Below are 15,079 nucleotides of genomic sequence, written 5' to 3' on the forward strand. Positions count from 1 at the left end.
AAGCACTGTTGCGGATTCTACAACGGAAGCCGAGTACATTGCTGCCTCAGAAGCAGCAAAGGAAGCTGTTTGGATTCAGAAGTTCATCGAAGAACTTGGGGTTGTCCCCTCCATTAAAGGACCAGTGGCTTTGTATTGCGACAATAGCGGAGCCATTGCTCAGGCAAAGGAGCCTAGGAGCCACCAGAAGTCCAAGCACGTACTGCGGCGAGTTCATATACTTCGAGAACGGGATTTGCAAGGTTGGAAATGACGACAACGTCGCGGATCCATTGACTAAACCGTTGCCACAAGCGAAGAACAACGCACATGTAGCAATGTAATACCCCGAAGTTTTTAAATTTGATTAATCATGCTAAATTATTTTTATTTAGCCTAAAATCGTTTTAGATATTAATTTTGAATTTTATTTTAAATTAACGAAGTTTTATTGCGATTAAATTTTAATATTGTTACACGCTTTATTTTAGGATTTTATAATTTAATTTCAAATTTTACGAGCTTAACCTACTTTTTAAATCATTTCGTAATTTATTTCGAATTTTTAAATAATTTCAGGACGTTCTTATTTTTATTCGAAAACTAAATTTATTTATTTTTCGTTAACGATATATTTTCTAAAAGAATTAGTACAAAACTTATTTTAATTAGGGATTTCTATTTTTGTCAATTTCTAATTATAGCAACATATTTCTGAATTTTGGCCTAACTTTGTGAAATGACCAAAATACCCCCAAGAGCAAAAATGGCAATTTTCTTCTTCTTCCTCCCTCTCCACGTATGTCTTCAACTCCCCTTTCCACCTATTTCAGTCCACATTCATGCCTTGGTCATCAAGGAGTGAATGCTTCCTCTTCACTCTACTTTACAGTATAAACAATCCATAATTTGTCCCATTTTCTTCAACCCAACAATCAGTAAACAAAATTGAAAAATCAACACCCATAACCACCACCATTCCCGCCCTCTTTCTTCCCTTCGTTGCACCCCTCTCTACACCACCTTGTCGCGCCACCATTCCCAGCAACCCTTGCCAACTTCTGAACCCGTCACCGTCTCCATCTCCGGCAAGAACTGACTGGAAAACACCCCTCAAACTCCCCTGTTTTTCTTCCTTCCTTTCGCACACTCTTCCCCTCATCTCATTGCTTCGCCACGAAACCACCAGCATCGTCAAAATTCCAGCGCGTTTTCGCGTCTCGGTGCCGCCCAAACCCAGACTCCGGCTACCGCACCTCCCTTCGCCGCTCGCACCACCTCCCCTGCCTCCCTCCTATCTCGAAATCCCTTGTTCTCTCCGAATCGCACAACCACCGAGCTGCCGTGATGGCTTTACCTCCGGCTTTATGCCGCCGCCCAATCTCCACCCCCAATACCCGGCCAGCCGCCGCCCCCTGAACCACCCAAGCCACCTCACAAATGTCCCTGCTCCCTCTCTTCCTTTCGCGCAATTTCTCCCCCTCCTTTCGATTATCGCGACACCATTCCACCAACACCACCTGAGCTCAGCCGCCCAGCCTCCCTCCTCCATCGTGCTCTCCTCCCTTTCCTCTGCTTCCCCTGTTTCTGTTCGAAAACCCCAGGGAACGAAACAAAAAAAAAAGAAAAAAAAAAGAAAAGAAACCCAAGTGGTTTTACTGATTCTAAACCCATCCTCCAAGCCAAGCCCAATATCCTTTCCTTGACCCAATACTTCAAAGGGAGTATTATTTCTTTAATTAAGTATTAATGTTTTATGAACATAAATTATTACAAAACTCAATATTGTGATAATATAGATTTTAAATGATGATTTGAAATACATACTTTGACTGAAATTTTAATTTTAATAATATTCATGTAAATCGATTTATGAAACTTTGATTGAAATTTCGTTTAATAATATTTTCAAGAAATTATAAACATTCATATTTTTATTAAATTCATCATTTCAATATTCACTATTTATAAAATTATTATTTATAAATTTGGCAATCTAAATGTTTTATGAAAATAAATAGTTATTTAAACATTTCAATAAAATAAATTATTAATAATGATTTAAAATATAATTTGACAGATTTTTGGGAATAAATAATATTTCATTAATTCCGAAATTATAAAATACATATTCATTATTTTAAAATCATATTAGTTTTAAAGAAATTTATCGTTTTAGTAATTAATTCAGTAATTTGATACTTTGAAAGAAATCGGACTCGGAGCTCAAGACGAACGACCAAGGAAAAAGGCCTGTCAAATCGTGGAATTGAGGTAACGGTTATTGCTAGTACCCGCATTCCCTTCGAAATGTATTTATGAATGATGTTATGAATGATTGATGTTTTATAATGATGTTTTATGAATTGCGGGATTACAAGTATGATTTGATTGAATTGTTTTACGATAATGCAGCTTATGCAAAGTATCGATTTAATGAATTATTATTCCTGAAAGAAACGATTTTATGAAATAACGAGATTTAATGATTTTATTGAACTATCCTGATTGAATGAGATTTTCCTGATCAATCTTCAACTAAAAGAAATGTAAACATGATAAATGAAAGTGTAAGAACTGGTCAAGTTCCCCTGATATGGAGCCCAGGCTCCCCCTGATAAGAAGCACTGGCTTCCCCTGATATGGAACCAAGGTTCCCCCTGATAAGAAGCACTGGCTTCCCCTGATATGGAACCAAGGTTCCCCCTGAAATGAAGCACTGGCTTCCCCTGTTATGGAGCATTGACTCCCCCTGTTATGAAGCACTGGCTTCCCCTGTTCGTAGGAGACGTCCTACCATGTTTTCCTGTAAAGTCCTGACGACCAGAATAATACTGTTAAAAGGAAAAAGATTAATGAAATGATGTTCCTGAAATAATGTTCCTGAAATGATATTCCTGAAACGATGTTTCTAAAATGACGTTATTGAAATGATGTTTTTGAAATGATGATGCTTCTAAAACGAGGATTTATTAAATGTTTTACTATATTCTATTCTCCCTGTTTATTAAATAAAATGAATTGAAGTGATGTTACGATGCTAGGGTAACTTGTTACTGAGTCTTCGGCTCACCGTTTTGTTTTCCGTTTTAGGTACTGCTGGGGATAACGGAAACGAGTAGTGGCGAGGATTTCACTATTACCAAGTTCACCTAAGTTAATGTTAAGTTGTAACAAGTTTCAGTAAAGATTCGAGATTAAGTTATGTACTTTGATTAAGGAATTGAGAAGGATGATTATGTGAATTTTGGAGTTTAATAGCTTGTGATTGATAGTTGCCTTGTAATTCCCAAGAGGGAGTTACGGCGGGTAATGTCCCGACCGAATTAGGTTAATTCCGCTGCTAATTATGATTAAATAATTGAATTAGAGGTCGGGGCGTTACAAGCAACCATGGGAATCAAGCATATTGGAGGATCGCTTTGATTTTCTATGTTTTGTTTTAGAACATCTGTTAGATCTGTGTTTAAAACAATTGGTTTAACCATTTCGTATTTTTCATAATTCGTATGGAGTGTTTTCAACGGCTTTTGACGGAGCACGATTCAGTGTGAGTGCTGCTGTTTGCAACGCATGTCCCCAAAATTGTAAAGGAAGTTCAGCTTGACCCATCATTGACCTGACCATATCGAGTAAGGTCTTTTTTCTCCGTTTCGACACTCCATTCCATTGAGGTCTCCACGGAGCAGTCAATTCAGAAAGAATACTGCATTCTTTTAGATGGTCATCAAACTCGTGGCTAAGATATTTACCTCCTCGATCTGATCTTAGAGCTTTGATTTTCTTGCCATTTTGATTCTCTACTTCATTCAGAAATTCTCGGAATTTCTCAAACAATTCAGACTTGTGTTTCATTAAGTAAATATTTCCATATCTACTGAAATCTTCCATAAACGTTATGAAATAACCGAACTCACCTCTAGCTTTTGTACTCATAGGCCCACATACGTCCGTATGTATTAGCCCTAGTAGTTCGCTTTCTCTTTCTCCCACCTTTGAGAAAGGTTGCTTTGTCATTTTGCCAAGTAAACAAGATTCGCATTGATCAATCTTCTCTAAGTCGAATGATTTTAGAATTCCCTTCCGTTGAAGTAATTCCATGCGCTTTGTGTTTATATGGCCTAATCGACAATGCCATAGAAATGTGAGATCGGAATCACCAGTTTTAGCCTTTTTAGTATATATGTTATAAATGTGTTTGCTCGTATCTAGAACATATAGACCATTTTCTTGTTGTGCTGAACCATAAAACATTCCATTCAAAGCAAAAGAACAACTATTGTCTTTAAATTGAAAACTAAAATCTTTAAAATCCAAACTTGAAACGGAAATAATGTTTATGGTGATACTAGGAACATAGTAACAGTTTTCTAGTTCCAAAACAAAACCACTAGGCAAAGAAATAAAATAAGATCCTACGGCTAATGCATCAATCCGTGCTCCATTTCCCACGCGTAGATCCATCTCTCCTTTATCAAGCCTTCTACTTCTCCTTAGAATGTATAACATATATACCTGAAGCAGAAGAAACGTTCCCGTTCTTCTCATCTTCCTTTCTCTTCAAGCAGTCCCTCTTCTGATGCCCCTTCTTCTTGCAGTAGAAGCATTCAGAGTCGACAGGAGGACGAGTCACCCTTTCCTGTTTACCAGAACTGGCGCTGTTTGACTTAGGTGAGGGCGTAGCCTTGCCCTTACCCTTCTTGCCCTTTCCCTTGCCAAATTTCTTGAAATTCTTGCCCTTACACACCATAAGCACGTCGTGCTTATTCTCTTGCTTGAGCGTCTTTTCAGCGGTCTTCAGCATACCGTGAAGCTCAGTAAGAGGTTTTTCTCCATGCTGTTCATGTTGTAATTCAACTAGAACTGATCATATCCACTATGAAGCGAATTGAAAATAATTTCAATAGCCATCTCATTTGAGACGTCAGAATCTAGAGCTCTCATGTTCTCAAAGAGTCCAATCATTTTAAGAACATGTGGGCTCACTGGTTCTCCTTTCTTGAGCTTAATCTCAAGGATCAACCTCTGAGTCTCGAATCTGTCGATTCTGGCTTGGTCCTAAAACATGTTCTTCAACTCCGAGATGATTTGGTAAGCATCCGAGTTAATGAACGTTTTCTGAAGTTCAGGATTCATGGATGCAAGCATCACACATTTGACATCCCTGTTGGCCTGAATCCAGCGGTTAAGGGCAATTTGAGTCACCTCTGGTCCGGCGGCCTCTGGTAACCCTTCCTCTAGGACATATTCTTTTTCCTCATGCATTAGAACTATTTGCAAGTTCCTTTTCCAGTCGAGAAAATTGTTTCCATTCAACTTCTCTTTGTCGAGAATTTAACGCAGGTTGAATGTGTTGTTATTGTTTGTGGCCATTTGATTACTACATTTGAAAAGAATTCGCAATAAATAACCATTCATAACTTAATAACTTTAAAATAAATGCTAGCATGCAATCATTAAAGATATTAAACATTTCATTCATGCAACAGTAAAAACATGGTCCAAAATGAATGAAACGATTCCAAGACCCTAAAAGTCCTAAATCCTTAAGCAGCTTTGCCATGTCTTAAGTAGTTTAAGATTCTAGGTAAGCAAAACCTATTGCTAGTAATCTCCAAATTACTCTTGGTTAATAAATTAATACCATAATTTATCCCATTGCCACAACATAATGCCATTGTTGTTTGAGTTGAAACCACAATCAAGGTGCTCCTTTGGGACGCCTTACCATCTAAGTCAACTAATATAGCACCTCGCTTTGGCGTAAACCTACTACGTTAGATCCTTAGATTTTTGTAAGTGCTTGATTTGGAAGGCAATTTTTAAACTCAATATTTCTTTGGACCTAGTTGTTTCTATGTTGGTTCGATTATTTAGTGAACTAAATCTAATCGAGTCATACAAACAACCTAGTCATGCATAATATACATTCATTCAAGCATAGTATATATGAAGTGCATAAATAATAGGTGAACTAGTATGGCCCAAAACATCTTGTCTTGAAGCATCCAATCTTCTTCACCATCTTGTTAGCTTGGCATCGTCTTGAATCTTCATTCAATGCTAACATCAAGTTCTAAACTAGAGATACTTGAAAATAATAAAATTACATCAAAATTTCCATGGTTCGCAGACCATATTTAAAACTTTACATTCAAAGATAGAATGGTTCGCAGACCGTATTTAACTATCCTAAAATGGCCATACTAGTCACTTGGAGTACCCTCATTACATAAAATATACATTCTATGCATTCACCCATTCGTACGCTAAAACGAATGGCCCATATAATTATGCAAGTATTTACGTGAATTAATTAAAATTCACGTTCACATAAACGCGTCCTAAAAGATTAATCAATTTCCAAATTATTAATCCTTAGACTTTATTCTAATTAAAATTGAATTTAATTAAAATAATGCGACATACGAAAATAATTAAAACAATTATTTCATTTTTAATTTCATTTACCGGCTCCCACTCAAACCAATAATTATTCCGGATAATTAATTATTTAAATATTAAATTAAACTCACTGCCCGGCCCAAGTAAAATAAAATAATTATTAATTATCCCGTTAGCCAATTTTAAATCAAACATAAATGTCAAGCCCAACGAAACAAAAAAAATAAAATAAAAGTGTTCGAGTGCAATGTGGGCTAGGCTTGCCCCTAGCCCAACAATGCACGTTGTGGCCTACGAGGCACACGAGCAATAGCCCATGCCCCCGCAGCCAGCGCCCACGTACCCACAGCTCACGTTGCCCCTGTGTGTCTGTTGTGCTCGACGCTGCGCAAGGCAAGGCTGCCTTGCTTGCTCGCAGCTTTCGCAAGCCAAGGCGGCCTGCCTTGCTTGCCCCTTCCTCGCCCAGTGCGCGCGCGGCACGCAGCACGCTTGCTGCTGCCCGCGTCCCTGCGGCTCGGCACCGGCGTGGCAGCCCGCATGGCTCGACAAATCACACGTCCACCCCACCTTGAGTTCATGCCTTTGGTTCATGCCTACGGACCAACTAATTAAAAAAAAATAAAATTTCACGAACATTTGCATTAAGTTATTTTTCATAAAAAATTACGATTTTTATTTTTGAAAAAAAATAACGTTTTTACGATTTAATTAATTTAACAACAATCCAATTTTGTTAAAGTTATTAAACCAAGGCTAACATTATTCAAATTTTAAGAACGAACGATTTCAACTAACAATTTGAACTTTTAAATAATCAAATATAAAATTTAAATCGTTCTAAACATTTAAATTTCAGATTTTTAACGAATTTGGTTTAAGTGTCGATTAAAATTAACGAAACTATTCAAAATTTTAATCCAATATTTTTTTTAAAAATCGCCACTGACCATGAAATTATATTCCCTTTCCCAATTAACCAAACTACTAGATCCAGATTATTTAAAAGATGAATTAGTGATTTAAAATTTACGAATTTGGGGAAAGTAGAATTAGGGTTTATACTTATAAAAAACGGATGAAATTTTACCATAATTAAATAATATACCCAACAACATTGTGTTCAAATTTCAATCAATTCCGAGTAGTTTAGGTCGACCAATGAATTGAAAAACTTTCCAAATTTATTAATTTTAATTCGAAATTTAGCAAAAACGCCCAAACACACATACTCCGTGGCCTATTTTTGCAATTCCGTTCACATGAGTTGATCTTAGAAAATCGTTTTCAATCAGATTCGGGTCAGGAAAGTCTAAAATACGAATATTTGAGAATTCAGAACCTATTACACAATTAATCCAATAATTCATAATAATTCCGAAAAATCAACAAAAATTTCGACAACAGCAAAAACAATTAAATCATGCTAAAAAATGCTTTGAATACATAAGGCTCATGATACCACTGTAGGGGAATACAGTTAAACATACATAACATGTGCGGAACATCCCCAAAGCCAGAAAACATGTATAAAGCACAGTTTAAGCAAAGTTACATTCGAAGCGTGTTTTCCCGAGTATTGTATCAACGAACAGGAACAATGAACTCCACTTGTCGTTCCTCTTTTTGTTTCACCGACACGTTCAGATCCGTCTTGGTTATTGTATCTTAGACAACGCACAAGATTTTTGCTTTTCAGGATGAACAGTTTTTCAGAGAGAAAAACTGAAGAACGTAATTTAGGAATTAGGTTTGGATTTGATGGAAAACTGAATGTTGGAGTGTATGCAAAAATATAATAACCTAATTAATATATTAGTGTAACCGACCAAGACTAAGGGCCTTGACCAGCCACACTTGCACACGGCCACACAACCGCGCCCAGCCACACGCTGCAGGCCGAAGCCCACAGCGCGCGCAGCCGAGCAGCTGGGCCGTGGGCCTTGCGTGCTCGCCGCTGCGATGCTGTGCGGTGTTGCGCGCTTGTGCCACGCTCCGGGCTGTCTTGCTTTCTTGCTCACGAGCTCGCTGGCTCGTTCGGCCTTGCACGCTTGGCTTGACTGGCCGACAGCTCCGATGTGGCTCGTATTCGCGACTAACGCCTTACGGCTAATTTTTATCGTATCGTATACGACGAATCACCGTCGTACGATACGATAATTCGTTTCGCCCAGCTTACGAATATTCGCGATACGATACACGATTCCGACGCAAGGTCGTATCGTATAATACGTTTTCCAAACTAATTCCCGAAAAGATATTAAATGAATTTTCGATTCATTTATTCCGGTGATTTGTTACATGCCATTGGTGTGACCTTATAGGTTCAGTCAAGAGTAAGTTGTGAGCTTAATATCCATTAGAACTCACTGATCGGAAGCATTGCTCCAGCTAGTTGTTCCGATCACTTGATCATACTGAAATAGTTGTTCGCAATAAATCTGAACCTTGGTATTAGACTTAATGCACCTTGGGGGAAGGAAATATTTCCTTCAAGTACCGACTTTCATCAACCTGACAATCGGCATCAGTTTCATACCTCCAAACATATTGTCATTGTTACAGAATAAATAACAGTTCAACAAATAGAAGCAAAAAGCCCCAACGCTACACTTTTGTTTTGTTATATTTTCAGTAGAGATCATAAAATGTTTAATGAGCATAGACAGATCGAAAGTATCTCCAATTTATATATCATTACCGCATTATCAGCCAAGCCAAGGAATTTTCCCATAATCTTCCTTCCCTAATCAACAATATACTAGGGGTGTCGGAATGTGCATTAACAGGGTAACCTAGAATTGCAGCAAATTCTTCAGGTAATAGAACAATCTCGCTATTACGAAAAAACAAACACGTGATGGTCGGATCCCAAAAATTCAGGGCAGCATGAATAAAACTAAAGTAAATTTTTATTTGATGTACTCCTAAAAAGAATCTAAAGAATATTCTTTCAGCAATATCTTTTCAGTCGGAGCAAGCGAGCGAAGCCACTTGCTAACAACTGACTTCAGGGAAATAGGGAGAATGGGTGCTCTGTCCCAATTCGAATACTTTGACTTTCGCTTTCCTCACCGAACGCTCAGTCAAAGTGGGGGCTTTTGTAGACACCAAATCTATGTCTCCCCTTTAGGGCCGATGAGGAAATCATTAGATTAGCGCCAAGATTGGAAAAATTCCGAGTAGAATTCCCAATTGCTAAATATTCTAAGTCCAAAAGTCCAAAATCCACTACCCAAGTTTGTTCCCATTACGGAACTTAGTACCAAATTCAATTCCTAAATACAAATTCAAAATTCCAAGTAAAAAATCTCAAAAGGGACCTATCCATTGGTCTCCGGGCCACATTGCCAGTCAAAATGGCACTAAGCAATCCAAATTCGGACGTCGACCTATAAAACCGAGCATCCCGGGCACCGACCCATAAAACAGGATTCCAACTGTACAAATCAGCAAGAGGTTTGCGTCTAAAAACAAGCAATTTAACCTCATTAAGCAACCTCCCCAAGAAAACCTCCCCCACTACAATAGAAAAGGTACAACGTCCCCACCAAGACGCGCCTCAAAAGGACGACGTCATTGTCCTTTTTTTTGGCAGCGTCTGTAACACCCTAATAATTCCTTGCTTTTATAAAACCATTTTTCAACTTAAAGTAAAGGAATTACCAAGATATTACCACCACCGTGACGGTTAAGACTATTTACCAGAATTATGCAGCGGAATATAACTAAATTTCAAACATATGAATAGTTAATGGCCTCCATACAATTCAGAACCATTACGGCCCAAACAAAAACATTTAAAAATCCAATAATTAAAAAGTTTATGTAGTCATGACTATAAAAATAATAGAGTTTAATAATGCGGAAGAGAAAACATCTCTCAACTCAATCCCATGTTTGATAACTTCTCCCACAAGTTATCTCTACAAACCTGTTATTAAAAATATACTCCCCAATAATGCAAATTCAATGATGGATCATCATAGGGTCATTAAGGAAAACCCATGACCAAAGGAAGCATGAAGCATGAAGTCAACGAAAGCTGAGTACGAACAAGCTAGAATAAAATCCTAGTCTAACATGCTTTACTCCACAATATAATAATCCACATGCAAAAGCCATTTATTAAACAAGGAAACATGGAGACAAGACTCGACACTTGACACGACTCTTGACTCACAGATGAATTGAGAATTAGCTTCGAACGGGTAAAAGAAAGTATCCATATATAAAAGGAAGGGTGTTGGGAGCCCACCAACCACCAAAATAATAAATAAATGTCGAGCCATACCAACTATCGCGCCGTACCAATAGAATTCTCGCTTTTAAACGAAAGAATGAAACAACGTCTTGTATCATTCAAGGCTTACAAGTTTTCCGGCAAGACTCCCCCCATTGTGCATACTCAAGGTATATACGTTTCAAGAGTTTTGAAGCTCGTTCAAGCAACCAAACAATGACACTTCATTTTAATCCTTTAGGACTTGTGATCAAACACAGGACTCAAGTGATATTACTCTTATTGTTCCTTCTCAATACACTACTGAGATAACCCGACATTGTCAGTTAACAAGCGGGGTGTGCATAAGGCACGAATAGTCCTTAGTTCAATTCACATAAACTTCCCAAACATACCCTATAGATGGGGCAATATAAAATAGTGCACATGGCATGACTACTTGGCTCAAAGTATGCTAGACATTAAGTACGATAGCATAAACATAATCCTTCCATGTGAAACACCCACACATGCATATAAACTTGAACAACATGCTTGACATAATCCAACGATTATTCATACTTATAACATGATTGTTCACATAGGATTCATAATTCAACAATATCCAATAACACTCTTGTTCACCACCTTAAACATGAATCCAATAATAATCAAACATGAATCCGATTAAAATTCAAGTCACATGATTTACAATAATAAAGTATCCCATAGTCCTCATGTAAACGGTGGTCACCCTAGGCATGTACGTATCTCGAATATCTAAGTACGGGGGCCACTAGCTTTGCGAATAACGACTCAAGGCTAGAAATCACCTTCTATAATTAAAATAATAAAACTTAGTTATTATCCATGCTTACTAAATTTCCAGAAACTTTTATAAATTCTAAAACCTTTAATTTAATTTGAAAAATAGGTTGCCTATAATTATAATAATAGTCTCACTTGAAAAATCAAAGTCCTAGTACGAAAATACTAATATTTCGCCTTTAAAATCATTAAAAATGACACTTTTAAATTTTGAATTAAATCTAAAAATTATATTTGATTTCCATAATTAAAATTAACATTCAATTATGTAAATCAACTAACCATGAAATTGGAATTAAAACCCTAACCCTAATTAATCATAAAAATCACTTTAAAACATTAAAAATCAACACTTTATTACTTTATTCAATCTGAAAATTATTGTTCTTTGATTTAAAACATTCCTTATGATTCCAGACACATAAAGCATCACAATACGGTGTTCACAACCGTTCCGAACAATTTAATAATCCAAAATCAATAATAATAATAATATAGTTTTAAAATACGGAATTGAAATAGAATAGGCAAGGAAGAATATTATACCAAACCGGCCTATAGCACGGTACAATCCGAATTGAATGTGATTGGGTGCAAAAAGAATTAACGGAACAAGAACAATACACACAACACACACTTGATATGCGGGTGTTGCGTGTGGGGTACAGTGTCGAGCAAGGGCAGCAGCAGTGCTCGTGTGGGCACGAGCGACAAAGAGAGGAAGTGCGAGTGAGTGAGTAAGGTTGGGTGAGCAACAACACGAGCAACGACGATAACATGCAACAGCACGCGGTGCGTTGCTGTGCTGAGGGCGAGAGAGAGGCGAAGCGAGAGTGTGTGGTGTGCTGGCTGTGCATGAGAGGCAGCAGCAGCGTGCACAAAAAGGAGAGGGGTGAGCGATGTGCTGCGCGAGAGGCACCCAAGGGGCGAGGCGAGGGCGAGTGTGATCGGGCACGAGGCATAGGGCAGCAGCAAGGGATGTGCTCGGTTGCGTGCGTGCATGTGCGGGTCTAGGGGGACAGGCACAATAGAGGCACGAGAGAAAGAGAGCAAGAGGAGGAGAGAGAAATTTCTGAAAATATGTGGGGATCATTAATGTGAGGGGTTGAATTTATAGGTTCCTAATCCCTAATGGGCTTAGCTTTAAGGGTTTGACAATGGGCTTGCACAATTGGGTTTGGTTTAGAATTTTATGATTAAAATCTCTGTTGGGTTCACCAACTGATTGAATCAGGCTTGAAATTAATTTTATACTATTTAAACATGACCCAATTAATAAAATTCCCGCTTAAAATAATAAATTCATTTAAAACATTCCAGGTTTAATAAAAATAATTATTATTTTATTTAAACAAAAATACATTTAAATCAATATTAAATGCAATTTTAATTTGTAAGTTTCATAAAAGTACTTTATAAATACACTAAATATATTTATGAATTCCGATAAATACGAGGTATTACATCATCTGCTGGCGTCAGATGCCAGCTCAGCACCAGCGCCTGGCGCCAGCCTTTTGTTGGTTTTTCAACCGCATTTCTATATCAACCCTCATTTTTCAAAGCATTGCGGGGGGTGGGCTGAAAACCAAAAACTAAAAACAAGGCCGTGACGCCAAAATCACTATACAATTAACAAATCCTCTCAAAATCCTCAAAATTCTAAAAACACAAATTTTCTTACTATTTTTCAATTGGGAAATCACCTTGGAGAAATCAATCTTGCCTACTTAGGTAATCCGAGTCCCTTCTAATCTACTATTTTGCTAATCTCTAAAGACAAGGATTTTCATACTCATTTGAACTAGGTTATGTACCAAAGGGGTAATCTTTGAGGGGATTTCATACTTGAAACCCCCCTCAAATGATATTCCAACCCCTATTTCAAGTTCAAAATTCTATCTTTATGCTTCATTTCTATAAAACTTGGTTAATAAAGTGAGGTTTTCATGATTGAAAATACTCCTTCTAACAACCATGACTCAAGTTTTCAAAAAGCTTCAACCTTTATACAAGTTCAATGATAGTTAAAGAAGGTCAACCCATTCTTTAAGTTAGAACACATGAATCATTCAATTTCATGTACAAATACAATTTTCAAAGTTCAAATATTCAATGATGTTTTAGTGGGAATCATTCGTTAGGTTATGGTACATATAAACGAATATAAATTATGCGGAAATAACCATAAATGCTAGGATTCCAAATTAATTGCCACATAACAATTAGCATAATTAGGATGCATACTCTTTCTAGCGTGGCCTCCCTTGCTGCGCCCGAACCGAACAAGAACAAGTCTTTAGGACTCCAAGTGTCGTCCCTCCGTAGAAAGTCCACAGCACGTCCGGATCCGCCTTAAGATTGACCAACTAGAATCGCCCTTAAGGTACTAAAATATTCGGCTAATATGGGCTAGTGTTTGGCTGAATTTTTGCTCAAATTCTTACCTTTGAATACTTGAAACTCGTTATAAATTATGAGCCCTTAACTCATATTTATAGGCCATGGAATAAGTAATCGAATCCTACTAGGATACGAATTAATTAAATTAGAATCCTAGCAGAACGCTTATTTAACTAATTTATCTTTTTAGGATTAGGAAATTTAATCATCAAACGAATCCTATACGCTTTAGGTTTCGTAAGTGAACACAAACACACACGCAGGCACAACAGCCCATGAGGGGCGCCATGAGCGCGCGCGCGCGAAGCCCAAGCGACGCAGCCCACTCACCACGAAGCCCACGAGCTGCCTGCCCCTTTGGCGCGCGATTTTAGTCACCTTTCTAGCTGGGCCTGCTTTGCGGTTGGCCTGGCGCAGCCTTGGGCTGGGCGTGTTGTGGCGCGCGATTGCCTTGCTGGACGCGGGCCTGGCTTCGTGTTGGGCCTTCGTCTAGCAAGCTCGTCCGATGCTAATTCGTAAGACACGCTTCCGATTAATTTCCCGATTCCGCAATTCATTTCCGATACGAACAATATTTAACATTTCCGATTCAGGAATTAATTTCCGTCTCGAACAAATGTTTAATATTTTCGTTTCCGGAATTATTTTCCGATTCCGATAATATTTCCGATTCTGACAATATTTCCGTTTCCCGCAATATTTCCGATTCCGGTAATATTTCCATTTCCGATAATATTTTCCGATACGTACCATGTTTCCGTTTCCGGCAACATCTACCATTTGGATAATATTTATATTTCCGATACGATCCATATTTCCTTTTCCGGCAATATCATCGTTTCCGGAGTATTCATTTCTTTGCCTTTGACGATCTCAGCTCCCACTGAAACCAAGATCTGTCGATTCCGAATACTGATTAGATAGAGTATTCAATGCCATTAAATACTTGATCCGTTTACGTACTATTTGTGTGACCCTACGGGTTCAGTCAAGAGTAAGCCGTGGATTAATATCATTAATCCACTTGAACTGAAGCGGCCTCTAGCTAGGCATTCAGTTCACTTGATCTCACTGAATTATTAACTTGCATAATTAATACTGAACCGCATTTATTAGACTTATCATTAAATGCATACTTGGACCAAGGGAATTATTTCCTTCATTATTTCCCTTAAAACTAGAATCAAATACAAGTATGGAGCTTTCCAAAGGTGGAGCCTTTACATAAAGTCTTGGCCTTTGAGA

Source organism: Spinacia oleracea, chromosome 6, assembly GCF_020520425.1.
Source record: "Spinacia oleracea cultivar Varoflay chromosome 6, BTI_SOV_V1, whole genome shotgun sequence".
Classification (NCBI taxonomy): domain Eukaryota; kingdom Viridiplantae; phylum Streptophyta; class Magnoliopsida; order Caryophyllales; family Amaranthaceae; genus Spinacia; species Spinacia oleracea.